General features: G+C 41.7%; 1 protein-coding gene across 14 annotated transcripts in view; it reads right to left on the bottom strand.

The window, feature by feature from the left end:
* SEMA4D (semaphorin 4D) overlaps positions 1 to 21187 on the bottom strand; it is a 95749-nt gene that overhangs the window by 58587 nt on the left and 15975 nt on the right. The window contains exon 1 of one of the 14 annotated variants that reach the window (XM_030511609.1): positions 20800 to 20817. The exons of the other annotated variants lie outside the window; for them this stretch is intronic. The gene's annotated coding sequence lies outside the window, so the exon portion shown is untranslated. Of the gene's footprint in view, positions 1 to 20799; positions 20818 to 21187 lie in introns of those variants that run through there. 14 annotated transcript variants of the gene reach the window in all.

Here is a 21187-nt window from a genome sequence, read left to right as displayed (position 1 = left end):
AATACTAACCAGGAGACAGAAATTTTAAACTGCTATACAGACTATAGCAAAAGGTTATTGGAGGACTTAACACACCTGAAGCAGCTGGTTTCAGCTGTCAGGATTTTGTTTATGCTTCAGGACATATGGGGTAAGAGTACTAGAAGAGACACAATCAGGCGAGAACAAACCCTGAGCACAGGTATGTCTCTTACACGAAGTTACTGCTTTTATACAGAGGAAAGATATGTAACACTTCCATACTCAGAAGTACATTTCTCCAATTTCCCATCTGTTAGCACCCCTTTCGCAGCAGGCTTAAAGCATGATTTTTCAGGGAGATCCACTGCAGCACAGGATTAACTTCTGCTGCACCTGGCAATATAAAAAAAGCATAAGTGTGTGTTTTTCCAAATGAAAAATACACCCTTTAACTCACAATGCAAGTTCAAAAAGGTAAAAACCTGTTTTGCTGTGTTTCCAAGAAGACTCTGAAATTAATAGTGCTGCAAGTCATCTATGAACAGAAAACGCATTCATCACAGTACCAAACACAACGGAGCCTTCAATTTTGCTTAGCACTTCCAGATCATTTTCCAACACAATCAATCATTGTGTTCAGTTACAAACGAATCATCATCACCAAAAAAACCCCACCAAAAACTATGATCAGCATAATAAAAAACATAGAACTTTATTTGTATGGCAGCAGAGCCTACAGACAGCAACCAAAAGCATGAGCCTGAATATACAACATGCAAGTTATGGGTTTCATTGTTTCCATGGCAAGACTTTCTGGGGTGCAGGGGACAAGAAAGGGAGAAGAATCCCTCTTCCGAACTTTTTTTTTAATGGCAGTTTTCAAAAGACACAGTTTCTCAGATGGTGTCACATCTAACATATTAAGACTGCATATTCAAAATTCCAGTAATCATCTAGTGCCCAGAAGAGTTACAACAATAGCACAGGCAAAAATCAGTGTAAAGCTGCTATAACAACATTCAGCAAAATTCCACACCAGAACCTGAGTGTGAACAGTTGCTCTGCTCTTGTAGCACTGAGCAACAAAATCCCAGTTTTGTGTGTACACTTCAGGATATTTTGCCAAACTGCTGCTTCTTCACAGAGCCAAGCCTCTTGTAACATGAAGAAACCCCCAGAATTATCTAGTTTTACAGGCTTTTTTCCCCAGATTTCTCTGTAACAAAAACCAGTCCTTGACTTGTATTCATTAAAAAGGCGTGCCTACCAAATGTGGCCTTTTCACATACATACAGCAACAAAAGCAAGGCTGCCATTTTTGGATTTCACAGCAGGGATAAGCAGAAGTAGAAAAGGTACTGCAGTGACTAAGACATAATCTTGTTTTCCAATGCAGGGATTCTCCAAAAGCAACTGTTCTACTACTGTTACAGGCAGCGCTAACTCATCTGCAACAGTATGTGGCTGACAGATCCCCAAACTAGGCCAAAGCTAACGAAGGGACTTTATAAGCCCAAAATTTGACTTCTGTGAGAAGCCAGCTCTCCGATAGCAAACTGCGCCACTTCCTCAACCTGCATGTGTTAAGTGACTGAAACATGAGGTTCATGAAAATCAAAGCAGTAAGCACCAACAGGGTGCTATGAGTGTTGACACACAGCATCTCCTGCTCCAAGTAGCAAAAACACTCCCCATAATTCATAGGGAAATCGTTTAAGTAGGGTGTGTGTTATACTGACTGATTTAAAACACACAAACACACACCCCTCCTCCCCTGCACTGGCCTGAGAAATTGTGCCCTGATGCAAAAGCTTTGCTAACTGACCCACTTCAGTCTCACCCTCTGCGCACACAGGCACATCCGGCAGACCGATGGCAGGATGGGCCTTGCTGCAAATCATCTGGACATCAGCACTCTGAACGCACCCAGCACACAGTTCCATAAAACAGTCCCTAAACACTCCTGGTTTCAGGCCAGAAAACAGAAAGCCAAAACACGCATCAATGCGCAAAAGGGAAGCAAAAAATCTTCCCATCAAAGGTGGCAAGGGAATCTGAGCTTGGCAGTCAATGGATACTTAGCCAATTACTGCTCAAACAGCACCTTCATCCAACTCCTTCTCCTCTTCTCAAATGCAAGGGAATCTCGCAGCACTGTCCCCCGCTGCACACTGCACCAGCCTACACTTTGAGAGGAGAAAGCTGGCTTTCTCTACCAACAGAACAAAGAGAGAAACAGTGCCCCCCAGCACACCTCCATTTTAACAAGGGATCCTAGCTAAAAGGATTGAGGCAGGAGCCCATACTGCTACTTGTTTTTGCAGTTCTCAGATCTGACATGCTCTGGAGAACATCTTTCTGAGAGATAAGAAAATTGAGCAAAAATGTATTTTCCAGGCTGGAATCACACCTGCATATGCAATTCTTTTTCTCTCCCTTGTTGTCTGATCAGTGTTATTTATCAAGGATTAAAGAGCTCGTAAACTACCAACCGCCTGAAGTTTCCTCAGTCAGAAAAGCCCCAAATCTCACCTGTTTGAACTGTGTCAGGCAGGAGAGGGAAGAGAATTTGAACAAATACTAGCAGAGCATTAATGGAGATGCAGAAACTTACCAGCAGCAAACAAGGTCTCATCTGCACAACCAGGGACAGAATGCCACCACCCAAGGGACCAGAAGAACAGGACCAGACACACAAGCAGAAAAATTCACAGGAGACTTATACAACCACTAGGCTGATAGCACCTGGAACAGCATAAAATATGTAACATATGCTAGTACAAGAGATGCAGAAAGCCATTTATGCAGAGGCTTTTTTCCCCTTGTTCTTAGAAATAAATGAAAATACTAAATTTAAAGTTTATCTTGGTTCGAGAAACTTATCCAGCTGAAAAACTAACCCACTTGCTTTACTGGGGAGAAATGGAGGTTTGACATGTCACTTTTCAGCCAGATCAGTTTCTGAATGTAGCTCACTGTACAGCCAGACAGGTTTTAATACTAGTGCAGAGAAACAAGTAAGAGCTCATTTAACTGCAGATTTTCAAGGAAAATATGCCCCATTTTTTTCATTGTGCAGAACTTCAGTTTTCGAAGGCATTAAGGTTTTGACTGAAATTCTGCCACCCAGAGAAAACAGACTGGAAGTTACCAGACCAGTTGCGGCCATGGAACAAAGCATCTTTAATATCTCCCTCATAAATTGGCATTTCCACTGATCCACCTGTCTCCTTAATCTGTACTTGAATGAGGGTATTTTTTGAATCCCTTGTACATAATTTTTCTTCTGACACTTGCACCAGAGACTTGACATGAACTCTTCAGCTCACAGCACACACAGCGTTAATCAGCTCCTAGGGCGCTATTGCTAACCAAGCGAGAAAGTGCTGCCAAACACCAACCTATTTTATTTGAACTCTGTGTAAACTTGTGTTTGAGCTCCAGTGAAGGTGAGAAGCACACAGAAACGCTCTACCATGCCGCTCTGAAAGCCCTGTGTTGATGGCAGAGGATTGAATAAAGTGCAAATATAGGAGCTGTGCTTCTGGAATACACAGGTAGGAACACGCTTCAAAAATACCAGCCTGAGCATCACTGAAACACACTTGCCACTCAGAGATAAAGGCTTCTGATCTACAACAGTATCGACAACACATCAAAGCCTCTAACACAGATGTACTAAAAAGCAGAAGATTTGGAGTTCAGAACAGCAGGATCACGCAGATTGCACTGCCATTGCTTTCTTGCCATCCCAGAGACTTTGTTTCAGTCCCTTAAGCAGACACCTGGGCTCCCTCTGCCTTCAAAGCCTGTCTCCCTGGCAGCACACAGGTGATACCCACCCTCTGCTACCCCATTCCCACTCCCGGTCTCGACTTGAGCTGCTCACAGAGGATTACAAAAACGCTGAATGGCAGCTCTCCCACAGCCCTCTACAACTCCCCCGTGAAAGCTAGCAGCCTGTGGCAGGGACATAATGCTTCAAGACAGGCAGCAGTAGGACCCAAAAAGGACCACTGAGGAGGAAGAGAGAGGGACAAGTCATTTGTGCTGAAGCCTGTTTACTTCTTTTATTTGTCTTCCAACTTCACTGACTTAAGAATGCCAAAACCCGTTTAGTGCTGAGATAGAGCAGATACACCTCTGAACCACAAGTTTAGCAAGTACAATTTCTACCACGAGTTGGTTTCACTACCTGGATATCACAAAAAAAGTATGAACAAGTACTGTTTGCATGTTTAAACCTTACTTGCCACATTTTGAACACCGAGAATGTACCACAAAGGATCATTTACAAAACCAAGGCAATTCGTACAGCAAACACGCCAACTATCTGCATTAGTAACACATGCCTCACAGCCCACAGCTTGATGCAACTTCAGGCAGCAAGCAAGGAGTGCAACAACAAAAACTGATCCAAAAGACATGGTTCTCTGAAGAAAGAATTTGAAACAAACGGGTCTGAAGTAAACTCATCTCTAATCAAACACTTCCATCTCCCTCTGTGAAAGTTAGACTCATATTCTCATCAGAAGATCCTAAATACAAACTGCTAGAGAAACAGGTAGTGAAAATAATAATTAATGGCTGCCCTCTGCAGATCAATGAACAGTGACAGACTGATCAAGACACATGGTACAGCCATGACAGCTGCAGCAGACAGAAAACACTGCTTTCTACCAAAGCTATCATCAGGAAAGCTTAGAGCCGCCAAAGAAAAGGTTAACATACAACTAAGACCTTCACACACGAGCATTTCATTAACCTTTGCTTTGCAAGTTATTCACCCCTGAGTAATGGGTAAGTGATACTTTGTTTTAAAAGGTATGTCTATCTCACTCTAAGTGTACACCATTGGGGGTCCCAAAGAGAAAGCATTACAGTTACTAAATGGATTTATGTAGGTACTACCATCTTGAGAAGTAGAAGATCAGTGATAGAAACCGCTGCCTAAGGGTGGATGATATCCATTTACTTCCCTGTCAGAAGAGCTGGCTGCCAAGTTCAAAAATCGAGCTTTAGAGCAGATAAATCGTAATTCACAGCTACTGGCACAAATCTAACTTTTCTGACTATCAGTGGATTTCTGATGTTGCAATTTATACAGCAGCCTGAAAGGTTTCCAAGGCAAAGGCCTAAACATTCCTGTAGGTTAGTGTATCACTGAGCAATGGGTCTGCTAGCACAGTTCAAACTGAACAAACTGTACTAACAGACCGTCCATTAATTAAAGCTGACGCTTCTCTGCCTATCAGGCAACAGTGCATTCAGAAGCCATCACAGAGCCTTCGCATAAGGAAACCATTGTTAGTCTTTCCTTTACATATTCAACTGCAGAACAAAAGGTGATGGTTGTACAGTCAACAAGGACTTGAACTTCTGCAGGTAGCACTGCTTCTCAACAATGAAAAGCAGCAAAAAAAGATCTTGCACTGAAAGAAGAGGTGAAAACTCTTAAAAAAAAAACCAAAAAAAACGAACAAACAAACAAAACACCCCCCCCCAAAAAAAACCCTTGCAGAACTAAAAGCTTTCTATCACAATTGTTCACCGAATGCCACCCTTTCACAGCGCCACCAGTTTTTTAAGTTCAACATCATACTACTTAGCCACTATCATTAGCTAGAAAAGAGAGCACAAAATGCCACCCAAGGAAGGGCAGTTTACTCTCTTCCCTCCTCCCAGGTTGTCACATTTAGTGTTCTTTTGCAAGTTTTCACACATACGAATAGAATACGACATCGTGACATCTGAATGAGACGAATGCCTAAAACAATGAGGTACCCACTTGTTCCAAAACATTGGTGATATGACAGTTATTCTTCAATTAAAAAGAAAAAACGGACACAACAAGAAACTGCAAAGCGCTTACCAGAAGCGTAGCGTAAGGAGAAGGTTCCTTGCGTAAAGGAACGTAAGGGGGATTTTGAACTTGTGGTGGTGTTCCATGAATTTATGCAAGGCATTAAAAAAACAAAAATCAACTCTTACTCATAGCAATACTGTTTCTAAACTGTAATGTTTTATCAACCATACTAACTACAAAGAGCAATCACAGCTGACAAAGTGAGGACCAACTCAAAAGAGCAAAATAAATACTTTCATCCTAATTTTCCCTGAGAAGAGCAAAACAAATGAAAGAATGTCCAAAGCTTCAGAAACAAGCAAAGACAGAAACCCCTGAACAAGAAGAAATAAAAGAGTAAGACAAGTAAAGGGCCTCTAATGGTAGTGATTTATTCTATCACACCCTGTTAGTGTCAGGTTATGTAATGAGCCCACATGATTTAGGAATTCATGTAGGGAGAAAATGTTTTTCAATTAGCAATATGGATTTGGGTTGGCTGATGTCAAGTGCCTGTAAGTGATAATCTCACGAAAATGACAGCTGAAGACTTTAGAGTCATAAAATTTTATGAGTTTCAAGCCATTTCTTAAGTTTATGAAGGCATGCCTTAACACTATCTCCAAAATAAACCACAAGAAATTGGAAGAGTAGATGTAAGCTGTAATTCTCCCAAAGTACCAGCATTTCTCTTACTTTTAAATGTCTATTATTCTAAACTAGGGTACAGAAGAAACAATGTAGGAAGCTGAAACACAAAGGTAAGTAACACAACAGCTATGAAATTAAGAGGGGGAGAAACCTGTAAGCAGTGAAACAAAACCACAAAGAACAATTAATACATGTTAAGCATTTACAGGAGAGGAAATAGAGAAAGAAAAAACACGCCACTACAAAGCCAAAAGCTGCCACTGAAAATCAGTTTGCCCTCCTGGGTAAGAGAAGCTACCAGAGTCAGCTGAAGTAAAAATCTGCTCTTAGAAAAGGAGACAGTCTCCAACACACAACCTCTTGCAGAGGCAGAACCCATTACCAATTTTCTGTTATGTAATTGTGCTTTATTACTGGTCTGAAATGACTGTCTTCAGGCTTCCAAGTATCAGGGTCCTACATATGTCACCCTGAGGAGTCAACTGAATTTTTCCTCTCCACCATTTGTATTTCTCAATGTATACCCATAACCTTTTCTTTGGTAAAGTTACACAGGTAGTGCTTTTTGAATTTGTCCCGCTATAAGCATATTTTCTAGCACTTATCAACTCTTCAGGTCTTGGGTAATATGTTGTACTTGTCCACAGGCAAACAAAATGATGAAAGGAGACTAAACCAAGTTTTTTGTGAGCTTAGCTAAACTGATATGTATTACAAGCACCAGTGATTAAAAAGATGCATCAAGTCAGTTCTCGACGGCTAAGACACTATAAAAAAACCCAAACCCCAAACTTTTGAATGCGTCCTCGGCAGCGGCTTTTAAATCTGTTTTTTTGAGACATTCAGACAGCAGCTGTCCAAAACCTCTTCCTCCCAAAGCAACCAGGTTCAGAGCCAAAAGTTGTGACTCAGACCAGCAGCCACCAGGGGCAGTCAGCACTGGGCTCCTCGGGTGTCAAGCCAATTTAGGTAGCTCTAGAGTTACTGAAAGAAATCTCCAGCAAGCATTTACTCTCCAGAATATATAAGACACGGATACTCCTGGTCTACAACAGAAGGGGCATTGGTAAGGCCATGTCTGGGGTTTGTTTTGGTTTGGGGTGTTTTGTTTGCTGGCTGGTTGTTTTTTTAAAATCAGCTATTGGTTTGGTACACCAAACCTTTAAGTGATGCAACTTCAGCCAGATCAGCACAGAAACAGCACTCCTAGGGTGAGGAAGCAAAAAGTAAGCTTTAGAGCACTTTCGCATTCTTTTTTTAACTCTAGGTACACACTTCATGTGGTAAAAGCAGACGAGTCAAGAAGTGGAAATTCTTCTGCCTAAGGAAGGTCACAGGACAAGCTACTGAGACAGTTACAGCAGATTTTTCTCATGATGCAACTTTGACCATACCATGCACATACTTCTCTAGAAACTCCTTCATATCCTCTTATTTCCATTAGATGAAACATACATAAAAGTTTCCAAAAGGAAGGGAAGCAAAGGGGATTATGAAAAACAAAATTAAACCTTTTGGCTCATTTCTTTCTTTATTCCCCTTTCATCCATTTCAAGTTGCAAACCTCTCACCTTCATTGCTCAGCAGAAATCACTCAAGTCAATTACCATCTGCACTTCCCTCCCTCAGGCAGTGACAATCTCAACACTCTCCTCTCAGCTGAGCTTCAAAACCTAACATGGACAAGAGTAAATGAAAATCTCATGGTGGGTATGATCAGGCAGGAAGGGAAGGGGAGGACGGAGGGGCTGCGGTCCCCCACGGCCATGCTGCCCAACATTACATGTGCCCCCCACAGAGCCTCGCCTCCCCCTGCACTCTAGCCAGCCCAGACACCACTGCATCAATCCCACCCGGGTCCTCCCAGACATGAGCATCTTGTTCACCACAGAGAGCAAAACAGAGTGGACGCAACAAGGAAAGATAATAGGCATTGTGCTTTCCACCAGCTGGCTTTCTGCTCTGGGGAACCATTTTTGTTTAAGAAGTAATTGATGTCCTCTCACTTCAGTACTACAGTGAATCAGAACAGCAGAGGCCATGGGGATTTAAGGGTGTGTCTACTGTATCTGCTGTGGAAAGCTACTCAATAATACAGGAAAAAATACCGACTTAAAAAGTAGGCTACAGAACCCAAAGGGTTTCAAGGAAAGAGCTCATCAACACCAAAATGGGAAAAGCAGAAAAGAAATACAATACTGTGTTGTAAGTGACCCCAGTAAATCACAGAAACCTGATGGCATGAGTTAGCATTTGGGAAAAAAAAAAAAAAAACAAAACAAAACAAAACAAAACACAAACATCAGTTTGGACAAAGAATACTTCCAGATTACATAGGAGAATACAGCACCATTACTCAAAAGCAACAGAACCAACTCTCGCCACAGGTCACATCATCACCTGGTATCAAACATGACAGTACCTTGCTCGTTAACCTGCATTTTTAAGCCATTTTTGATGAATCTGATCCCTACAGACACAAGGAGGCGATTCACAGCTCTTCACTGACACAAGAAGGTGACACAGGCCCCTGAAGCTGTTGAGTGGGACCCAGTCCCACCTTCCCAGACTCTGCGCCAGAGGGTTTGGTTTCTCTCCCTCCCCTGCATGGGATCGAAGACCAGCCTGCATTCGTGTGCTCACAAACCACCATTCCAGATGTTCTCCATGCAAGCTGTGCCACATAACACCATTCCCCCAAAACCCACAGGGAGCGCAAAGGATGGAGTTCACAGCTCCCAGATGCTCAGGGCATGCTCCCTGTGGCAGGCAGCAGAAGCCAGGGAGAGAGTGAACGGGTGTGCAAAGACAGAAACTCATGAAGCCTTGGTGCTCACGACCGAAAACACTGTGTAAAAAAGTCAGTAACAGGCATAAATTACTTGGAACAGAGGCCATTTCTGTAGCGGTGCTGAAAGAAGCCAGGGCAGCACTGCCCCTTTCTCACTCGTTAACCGAGAGCGAACTAAAACAACATGCTTCCTGCCAGTCAGTCAGAGCAGGTCCAAGCTGGCATGGTTCAGCTCCACAGCCCTTCACAAAGGCTCGTGTTCCAGGGAGATGGTGCCACAGGGGCACTGCTCTTCCAACACTACCCACAAGCAGGAAAGGCTGGTGGCTGTCCCTCCACACCCCTCAGTCCAGGTGAAAAGGGCGTTAAAGGCCGCAGAGAGCAGCTCTACTGCCACCAGACTGACACTGCTATGTCAGACTCCATGTATTTACAAGGGGGGACAAGAAATTAGCATCCAGACATCAAAAAGAAGAGCCACTGTCAAACACAAGAAGGGTAAATAACGCCATGCCTTACTTAGAGAGAAAGTTAAACCCATGCTCTTCAAAAAAGTCCTCAGATGATACAAACGTGAAGAGCCTGCCATCGCAGCAGTAATTATTCCCTCCTAAACGGATTCCCCACTGTGTTTCTGTTCAGTGAAGAGTTTGGGTCAAAGCCTCTCCGGACCGTTATTACATCTCATGTCCCCAGTCAGCCTCTGGCTGCCCCAGACGACTCCAGCCACACCGAGCCACCAGCTGCTGGCCAACAATGCAGCAACAGCCAGGGTCCTCATGCAACACACATTAGAATACCATGCAGAAGAAGGCACAAGGTCTACAGCTATCATCTACCATTAATAATTCGAGGCACAACATCAAACAGTTTTATTACTTTTTAAAAAGGCTTTGTTCAATGTTAAAACACACAACTGATTTATCGGACCCTTAAAAGGGATCTTATCCATGCATTAACTGATCAGTTTCTTTCACATTAAAGGTCAATCCCCTTTTCCCAAGGCACACAGCTTTTACCAGTTCACATTTTATACCTAACTCTTGCGTAAGTTTTTCACTTAGAATCTGACAAACACTTTTTAACTAGAATGTAAAAAAAAAAAAACAAAAACAAACCCCAAACCATAAGAAGAAAAAAAAGTAACACCAAACTGTTACCCAGTTCTAGCTTTGAAGAAGGCCAGCTGATCCACATCCTTTTCTGACCCATGAACACAAACAACACTGTACCCCTTGTAAAAGAAGGAAATACATTCCCCATTCCCAACCCCTATTCCACACACAAGCATATTGTTTGAAATAAAATCAATCTAAAGGGTACAAAACCAGCAAATTAGAAGTTTAAAGAGCTAGATAAACATAGTGAGTTTGATTAAATACATTCTATTCTCCAGGCACTCTTCAACAAACAGATTCAAGACTCATAGTGCCCGTAGCATCCTGTCGTTCAGCAAGATGACTAAAGGGAATAAGCTGCACATCATTCTATCTCTATGAGACAAGTTTTGACACAGAAAGGTTTCTGTATACCTAAGAATAAAAACCTCAAAGAGAAAATTAAGACTCCATCATTAAACAGCCTTCATTTCTAAGACATTTTTCTTCGAATTTTTCCACCAAACATGGTCACAAATCAGACGCGCCATATGCTATATTTATGTACTATACAATTCTATGAAAAGTATATCAATCCACAGAAAGTTAACAGTTTTCAAATCAAAACAGAAACTTTTGCTTTCTACCTTCTTACCTAATGAGTAGTCTGGCACTAAGTTAACTGGACCAAACTTCATAGCAACTGTCACATAAGGATAAGCTAAAGCAATATAGTTTTGTAGCAAACGACCGCCTACTGCCTGAAAACTCATTACTGAATGACTATTCCCTATTAAAATCAGCAGCTTGCTCAACATAATTAAAAAATATAGGTTGGAAGCAGCATATTAAATCTTGAGGAAACTACTTAAGCAGCAGAATGTGAGCTGTGTAAGAAAAAGCACCACCCACCGACAGTAACACAAGAACAGAAAAGGCCCCCAGTTCATTGGTAGGAAAGCGAGCAAGCTGGTCAGTGTTGGCAAGCATATCCAAAAGCCTACAGACCAGATTAAACCACCTTTGCTCACCTTATGAAGTGCTCTCCTCTACAATTAAGGTCCATTTTTAAACCAAGTCAACCTGCAGAACAAAACACTACCTACTGAGAGCAAACAAGAAGATGAAAAACTGTGCTTGAATGAACAAGACCAATTGCTAACCTGAAATTAAAATCAGAGAGAGAAAAAAATATGCAACCCCAGCTCTAAGAAGCTGCCAGCAGAAGACTGGGTGCCTGATGCTGTTATTAAACCAAGCCGTAAGAGAAGCTGAGGAGCAGAGATCACCAGGCTGTGAGGTGAAAGCATCAGCATCACAAGCAGGACATTATGCAACAGGTCTCCTACACCCCATCCTCTGCAATTCCACCCCAAAACGTGGTGAGAGAAGAGATAACCTGACAACCTGTCATCACAGAGATGATAATCTCTTGCTTCAGGGAAAGGCGTGGAATTAAAATAATTTTCCCCTTTGGTGACTGCCAAGGAACATGACCTACAATTCCACAGTAGATAAGAACTGAAAGAAAGCCAGTATTTATGAAATATTTTTATCAGCTGAAAGAAACTGTCACTTCAGTCAAGTCAGATTCACCCCTAATTTGTTGATGCCCATTTTCATATTGCAGATCACCACTGCATGGACACAAATCACACCACGGTTTCACCAACACTCCTCTTGCTGGCAAAACCAGCTGAAGCAGCTCCTGCCCCCGCAGCAGCGCTGCTTCATCGCTGGTGGGGCTGCACCATCAGCAAGCAGCACTGATGTGGCACAGCATCAGGCCTCCAAGCAGCTGCACCACCACTTCTGAAGAAGCTGCATGGCAGCAAGTAGAGGGAGTGGGAACTGGCAAAAGAAATTTAGGCTGGCTTTTCTGGCACACGCAACGGCAGCAGTGCACCAACATTTAGGAGCACAAGCCTCCATGAATGTGATGATCACCTGAACCACGTAAAACACCACCACTGTTGCTCTCAAATTAGTGTAACAAGCAAGCAGTGACACTGGATATTTGCATATGTATTCGCACACAAAAAAAGCTACATATACAACTTTCAAGCTACATTCAAACACCACATATAATCTTGATGGAGAAAAAAGCAATTTTGCTTTTGCCCATGGTAAAGATGAACTCACAGGCAAGCATATATTGGGAACCACCACATTGTCCTGCCAATATGGGCTTGCATTTATGCTTCACATGCCTCAAGCCACACTGACACCTGGTTTAGGCAAGAGGAGGAGAACATAAACACCAACACATGCCCAGCAACACGGACAGGCCCTGAGCCCGAGCCATCACACAACTGTATATTCTCCTCACCCTTGCACTACTATTATGGCTAACCCCAGGTTAGCTCTTCACAAAGTCTTAGGAAGGCACAGCACCTACGTGCCCCAAAAGCCACTGAGTCACATAGATAACTCAGAGCTCTGGGTCCTCCATAACACAATGGTCAGCCCACCCCAAGCTGCAGACATTCCTGTATGCCCCAATGCACAGAGAGGTAGAGACTACACCTGGCTCAGCCTGGCCTTTCTGCCTGTGGAACAGTAATGATACCAGCTGTGACAATAGCAGTATCACTGAGAAAACCTGCAGTACGTTCTCTCATGGGTTTTCATGCATGTGTAACTAGTATGCTGAAATAGTTATCCCAAGGCAAAGGGCATGCTTCTTCCCATACTTAAAGTATAGTTAAGTACACTAAGGTATATTGAGTACTATGAATAGTTGAGAAACCAACACCATACTTGAGTAATCTTTGTAAACAAAATAAGCCTATTCTCCATAGACTAGGTGCACACTGCTAATAAAGATGAAGGACAAACAAAGGTTATGAAACTTTTCAAGAGAGTTTTAAATACCTGCTTTAGAGACAAACCTCAGCACGATAGATTGCAAATAAGGAACATGAATTACTTTTTTAAGTATCATGAGATCCTATACCTCAATATGTAGTTAGGACTTTCTCAGTAACATGTGCACAGGATTACAGATCCTCGTACCAACCCTCTAAACATCAAGTTTCAAGTTTGTGGACCAAATCCAAGGAGCAGGTTTCTATGCATTCCTGAGGGAGAAAGGGCTATAGAAAAGCCTTTTATTTCTGCATGTATTTCCCAGAAGGCCTAACTAATGCAAAAGGAAATGTATCAGGCTCCTTCAATGGGGGGAGGGCAGGAGGGGATTAACATGTTTGATGGGCAGTGTGTGCAAGTGAGGAGGGGCGAGCACTTCAGTGTGAGCAATTAAATGCAACTCTTCTGTAAACCCTATGATAAGATATCTAAAATATCCTTTTCAACAGAAAATCCTACTCAAGTATATGTCAAAGTAAACTTCACTGACAAGACTGTATGTCACAAAAAGCTACTGTGAAGGGGGACACTTGAGACTGCATTTGCACATCTCATGACAATCACCACTTAAGCACATCAGCATCATGAAGGTAGGGGTATAAACACAGGAGTGCATGTTTTCAATACAAGTCAGCATCATCTGCAAGAACAGTTTCGCACAACTGCTAGCAACAGTTTCCTCCTCCTAAATTGATTTTTACATACTCCAGAACCAGGACTTCAGCTGCTGGGTCTACTTTACTGCCAAAGCATACCTATAGGCAATGTACCAAGCAGTTTTTACCCTACCTCACGTGTTTGGGGACCCAAATCCTGACTCCAGCCACCACACACACTGACAACTGCTGTGTGCTGCCTCGAGCCTCTGCTGCCCATCACAGGTCAACTGCTGTGCCCCTTAGGGCTTGGTTTTTCTTTAGTAAAACACCCCCTCCCCTTTCCTAGCAAAAGAAGGACTTAAAGTAGACATGGGCCAAGTTTGCTGAAGGCACCCGTTGCTTTTATTTTTACAGGGAGGTGAGGCAGCAAACCACATGGCTCCAGCTCACTGGTTAGCATACATTTACCAACATACAATTAATTTGTTCAATGAAGCTTAATTCAAGCTTTGCTACACTTGCTAGTTCAGAAATTCCTACTCTACCTGTATTTAAACACTGTTTTCATGTTTAATATAGCATGCAAATACTATAGCTCTCTATTCACACTAAGTAAAAACAAATTCATTCCCAAAGTTGTTTGGCATTAATATCAGTTACAGCATAAATAGCCTAGGTTATTTAACTAGACCACTCAATAACATGATCATTCATCCTTCCCTCCAACCTTCTTACACAAAGGTAAAAGAAGCAAAATTAATTATTTACTTAATACCAAATAATCATGTTGATTGTTCTAGGACTGTGCTTTCAGGGGATGAGCTACTTCGCATTGTATTTAAAAGATTTAAATGAGTCAAGAAAAAAAAAACCACAAAAAAAACAAACAAACCAAAAAAACCACAACCCAAAAAAAAACCAAAAAACCAAACAAACCACAACCAATATTTATTACAGATTCTGCTCAGTCATTTATTCTTTCCTAAAATCTCATTTTACAATATTTGAAGACTTCCAGCGTCGCACTACTATATTCTGGAATTTTAATACTACAAATGACAGACGTTTATACACCTCTCTGAACACAGGGATCAACACTTTCAACAGTAAGCCATTTGCTTAAGGAAAAAAAACCACCTTATTACAGTCTAAGCAACATGCGAGCAACCCAGATCTTGCGAATAGCACGGTCTTTCATTAAATAAAGTAGTGAAAAGATCCAGCAGCCAGAAACTTAAGATCAACAATCAAATGTGCAGACTGTCAAGGTGGAGAGTAATTAACCATTGGAAATAAGATGGCATGAGGGATTTGCAATCATTAGAAACAAAATGAGGAGAGATCCATTTTCTGGATGGTGAAAATGAAGAGTAGTGGACAAACTCCAGGGCTCAGTACAGGATTCCACACAGTCACTCCAGAGGTTGACGTTACTCAGGCACTAATGTAATACCTTTAATTTGTTTTTCTTTAGGGAAGTACGGGGTTACTTTTTCATCTTTTCACCTCAGACAAGCTGAAGCTCCCCACCCCAGCTCACCACCCTCTGTTTTGGGCAAGAGAGGGGACACTGAAGAGGCAAGGAGGACACCAGCTGCTGTAATTCTGGGGTGATACACAACTGCTTTCCCAAGATGTTTGCCTGGCTTTATCAAGATTCTTCTTGACTTTTACATTTTTGCTCAATATTTCTACAATACAGCGGTAGCTACAAGCTGCAGAAGCAATGAAACCTGCAGCAGTAGCATTCATCACTCTGCAGTGTAACCCCTTCTCAGGCCAGCAACCCACTCAATTGCCTGCTACCTGATGTGCTACGGCCTTCAAACGAGAAAATCTCCCAATCCCATGCAGCGCTCATAAAGACTTTTCACACACTCACCTCAGAGAGACAAGATGAAGGCAGACAGTCCTCTGGCTGTTTTGAATACATTTCACTATTTTCCACTCAAAAAAAAAAAAAAAAAAAAAAAAAAAAAAAAGTCATCATTACAGCCCAGATTTTTCTCATGATGACTCTGCCCAACCCATTCCCAAGTTGGAAGCTAAACCCAAGCATCAGTACCCACATGCTTTGGAAACATAATGTCAGTCATTACCGAGCAAAGCTCTATTCAAGTCACCTATCTGAAAGTTATTTTGAAAGAAGTCTTCTTAATTTATCTTTGGTTGTACACACAGCTTTGAAAAATCCCACCTAGATTTTAAAGTCTCCTTCACAAAGCCACAGTCCTCCAAGTCTGCTCTTATTAGCCATGAATCACTTTGATGCAAGTTCTCCATATTAACTCCTTCATCCTTGCACAGCATAATTACAAATGTTCTCTGCATATTTTTGCATATTTAACTGAGAGACATTTCACACTAATGCAAAGGAAATGTCTCAGTACACACTGATTTCTTACGTTATGCCTATATTGTGCTACACTATTTACTTCTCAATTTTCTAGATAAACTCTAGCATAGTGCAGGTGTAATTTATAAACAGCAATTCTAACACAACATAAATCACAACTTAAGTGCAGTGACAGAACATCAGCTGAAGGTAATGCAAAGGGAACTCCCCAAATTGCACATGATAATTAAGAGCCTTCATGAGAAATCCCATGTGGAGAAAAATCTCATTGTAGGCCAGGGAAGTGATAGACTGTAAAATCAAATTAATGGGAAGGTAAATTTCAGCCTCAAGACATTGTGTGTTCTGCATGCATGCCAGACCTCAGAAAACTCTTTCAAAACTTGTCAAAGGATCTGAAGCCGTCTGGGATGGTCTGGAGAAAAAGGAGAGCAGCAGCATGTGGTGTTTTGCCTATGGTAGCAACGTGGTTTGAAGGCACTCTCTCATCCCTCTTGGTATCACACATTTGGCTGTAAATAACCATTCAACCAAAGCATTTGTGCTCCCACCGTTACTACCCTGATGAAGGCACATGGGCTGAAGTGTTACCGAAAATACATGAGAACCACCATCCCTCTGGAAATCATTTGCCAGACAGAAGCCAACAGCATGTGCCAACACAACGCAAGGATCTTTCTCATTTCCCTCCCCCCTTCCCCCCAAGTCTTTACCTCCAGAAGACTGCAAATTCTCAAGCAGAGGAGCAGGACCTCTGATCTAGTGTCTGGTGTGGAAGCACTACTCTTAATGTACAGTTAAATATTCTACCCCCAGAAGCCCTGCAAGCCTCAAGCCTCTGAAGGCACAGTTGGTCTCTTCAGGACATAATTAATCCCCATCACCTAGAAAGATGGACAAAACCTGATCAGTTGGCTCTGAGCTCAACCAGCCTCTGTTCTCCATTCTTGACTACTTCCTGCAATATTCCATCTGCTTCTGGCAACTTCAAATCCAAAGCAAGAAGCCAGATCATACAGTAAGAGCTGCAGGGTTCCTGTGCTTGAAACTAGTAATTTCTCAAATAAAAAAACAAGTATAACTCGTTATATCTTCTTGAAGTTCCTCATGTGCCCTCAGAACATCTCAACTTCAAGCAAATAGGGCCCGTCAGGATCCTGTCCTCCACTAGATTTCCAGACAAGAAAATTTGTATTTATGTGATTAATAACGTAATTACTATAATTACTTATAATAATATATTACTATGTATTACATGTTAGGTATTAGAATATATGTTAATAAAGTAATATAATAATATTTATTAAAAAACCTTTTAGGAAGGTACAGACTTTTTTAATTGACAATGCCTTGAAAGTTTAAAGCAACATTTAATATAAAAGGAGAAAAATCTAACAGGCATGAAAGTCTGGTTATGCACTCATTTTACTTTGGTCTTTCAGGCAAATTTAAGCACCCTACGGAGCTTTTTGAAAATTGTCCTCCCAGTTTTAAGATTCAAGCTGCAGATTTATGTTCTCCACATAACTTAATTTCACAATCATGATGCGATCACCCAAAGTCCCACAAAACGTTTAAAAACAAACCTCTTCATTTTGTCTTTAGTTATGCTACAGCTTTCCCAGAGGCCGAACAAAATGTGGTACTTCAGCCACTACAGCCCTCCCCAAGCCTCTTGATTGCTTGTATCTCTGGAAGCTAATGCAATGGGGTGACTTTGTCAGCATTATTTTTACAAGCCATTTTAACTGTGAAAGCCAGCATGCACCACTGGCTCCCGCTCTGGCATGCTGTGCTACACACCCCATCTGGTCCTTGTTCATGCTGCTGAAGCAATGCTGGGCTAATCCCAAACGTTTGTGATTCTTTCAAAAGAGATCGTTAGTTTCACAGCAGTTCTTGTGGACCTTATTTTACACTGATGAAGGCAAACAGCAAACAGCAACAACCAGAAGAATAATAGCCACTTTGTTCACACAATAAGACAATGTGAAACTGCCAGGATCGTTCTGAATTGCTGAAATTGCTAAGTTCTACTGCACTATGTTAAATAGTTGGTCTACAAAGCGAAGACATAAAACCGATCTTCGGTATTTCCCTCTCCCATTCACCCTCTCTCATAGCAGATGCCAATTATTTGGTTAGCCACATTTCATTTATAAGAAAAACACAGAGTCAACTGATACAAATATGGTAACTGGAAACCTCTCTTCACTGTTTTAACCATTAGCTCTTGACAGAACAATGAAAAGGAAAACTGAACACAGTCCACTCCAAATCTTCAGCTTATACTTACGGCACAACTCTGCTGCTAGAAAGCAGTAATTCTCAGTACACAAAAAAGACTGCATAATGAAAAATATTTTGCAAATGTAACTGTTTGTGGGTCTAAAAAGGAAAAGAAAAGAAAGCTCCAGAAAAACGTGCTTTGTGTAAAAGGAGAGCAGCAGTGGAAGGGGACACAACTTAACACAAGGAACACTCATTTCTCCTTGCTAGCAGTCATCGCAGCTTACTCCTTGACATGCTGGGCAGCAAGCAGGTCCCTTGTGCAGCGTCTGTACCAGCCTGTGTGTGTGTTTGTATTCACCAGCGGGCAGTCCGTAGGCAGGCTGGGAGAAGAGGCCACAGGCAGTGGGCAGGCAGGAGCCCCGGCGAGGCGCCCACAGCAGCAGCCGCTGCCAGGAGGTCAGCAGAGGACCTGCTGTGCCGCCCTGCAGCGCTGGCACCTTTGCCCTTGGCCTGCAGCGCCTGCAAAAACATGGGTAAAACTAATTGCAATGCAAGAGACAGGTACAAAAGCAAAGGCAGAACAGTCTGCAATGAAGTGCACTAATAAACCAAATGCCCTTGAAAGAGTGAGTTACACAAGACACCAGTCACATGGCATCTGAGCAGCTTAAAAAAAAGGAAGAAGGAAAAAAAAGCAGACACAGCTACACACTCAGAGAGAAAATGGGGAGAGCAGCACCAACCGCAGAGCAAGACTCCAAACAGCTCCTCCAGATCAGAAATATCAGCTTACCATTCCCCAAAATTACACCATGTATCACTTCTCAGCCATTCAGGAGAAAAGCAGGTCTGTATCTCACACATCTCCCACCAAGAGACAGGACCAACCACTCAAGCCTGCACTCATGAAAACAAACCTCATCTCCCGCCAGCCCCAAAAGCAAAACCAAAACCAAGAAAAGCCTGCTGTGGCAAACCTTCTGAAGGATCTACCACCTCCAGGCCAAACACTGCTCTCCTGTGCTCACTCCACCCTGAGCCATGGCCACCAACTACACCGTCACATTTCCCAGGAAAAGCTCCCTTCTCAACAAAGATGGATGTCCTCAAGACAGGTATCCGATTTTTTTGTCAGCACCATGGTCTCACTTACTGTAAAAGCCTTCATCATCAGCTCTTATTCTATCTGCTACTATTAAGAAAAAAAGAACCTTTATAAGTATAAAAATATTATTATTTATAAGTATAAAAAAAATATATTGGAGGTCTCCCAAAAGGTACATTTTATTCTTGGTCTGCCTTTTGTTTTGCCTATATTTGCAACCTCCACCTTACTGATTTTCAGATTTATGTGGTGTGAATTGTGCTCGTTTATTCAAGTGAGCCACCATGACGCCAATAATCAAGGTACAGTTAAATTTTAAAAGTGCTAAACCAGAAAAAGCATATACTAGTTTTGGAACACATACTCTTTAAGTTTTAATAAAAAAAACAAGATCAGAGCAGCTTAATTTAACCACAATAAGCAGAAAACCCAGTAATACATTCTAGAGCACAACCACAAGTGAGGTCTGTCCCTGTCCCCATTGTCCTGCCCAATTTTTCTTTCGACTTCAGCATGGCTATTCTTTAGGACAAAATATTGATATTCAACTGCCAGTTACTTATATAAATACAGATTATTCTGTATACACTAATACAGATCACTTCAAAGTCTGATGTCTTCAAAGCCTGATGACTTCAGAATAGCTCTCAAGATTCAAAATAGTCTTGCACACTCACAGGATACACAAAGCAGCGGCCTGTTAGCTGCAATTTACACAATACACACATCAAAGGTTTTTCTCATTAATTCTTCATATTTAAGCTGTATGGCAATAAAAAACATACAGTATCTATACACAATATACCAACAAAAAAAGACAACTTCACAGATCATATCACAATAACACAGGCATGCTGCTGATTGCAGGGATGATGCCTGCAAGTGTGTGCCTGAGCACTCTCAAGCTGAACCAAGGCTACTACAGATACTAAGAAGACTAGTCAGAGAAAGAGATCCCTCTCCAATGTACACATAAATATAAGATCATTTACAACTAATTTCCACACAGGCAACATGACGCACAGTCAGTTTAAGAAATCTCAACCTGCCACGTAATTCAAATAGCTTCACTGTTAGTTATGATGTAATGAAACCAGTCAGTCAACAGCAACAACACTATATAAACCTCACTCATTCGGAGCCTAGACTACAGCATTTTACAAGTTAAGACAATTATTTTCTGCTCCTACCAAATTATTCCCTATTGTAATAACCAATTAACCTGATAAAGAATCTTTAAATGAGCTTTCTATTTACACTGCCTTACAAAATATCTAAAAAATTAATTTCTTACCTGCAACCCAAGCTGCATGGCTGTTCTCGCAGCTCCCTTATAAAGACCGTAGCAAAAGGTTGCCTTGAGCAATTGGCAGTGGTCTGAATTTTGTCATGAAGTAATGAGTCTGCCACAAAATAATGACTACACGGCAGCAGCCTGCTGGATATAAATCCCTTTGCTGCTTAAAAGTGGATTTTAGATCAATATTGAAACAAAAACAAAAAACCCAAACAAACAAAAACCCCACAAAACAAACACACACACCAAAAAAAAAAAAAAAAACCAAAAAACACACCACACACACCAAAAACCCCGAAAAAACCTCAACCACACAACACAAAACCCCCCAATACTATCTGAAAAGAACAGCAAGAATAAAAAGCATCTCTGCTGGTCTCACTAA

The sequence above is a fragment of the Strigops habroptila genome, chromosome Z, assembly GCF_004027225.2.
Source record: "Strigops habroptila isolate Jane chromosome Z, bStrHab1.2.pri, whole genome shotgun sequence".
Taxonomy (NCBI): domain Eukaryota; kingdom Metazoa; phylum Chordata; class Aves; order Psittaciformes; family Psittacidae; genus Strigops; species Strigops habroptila.
The sequence above is the reverse complement of the archived record's forward strand: the minus strand, read 5'-3'. Positions and strand labels throughout refer to the sequence as shown.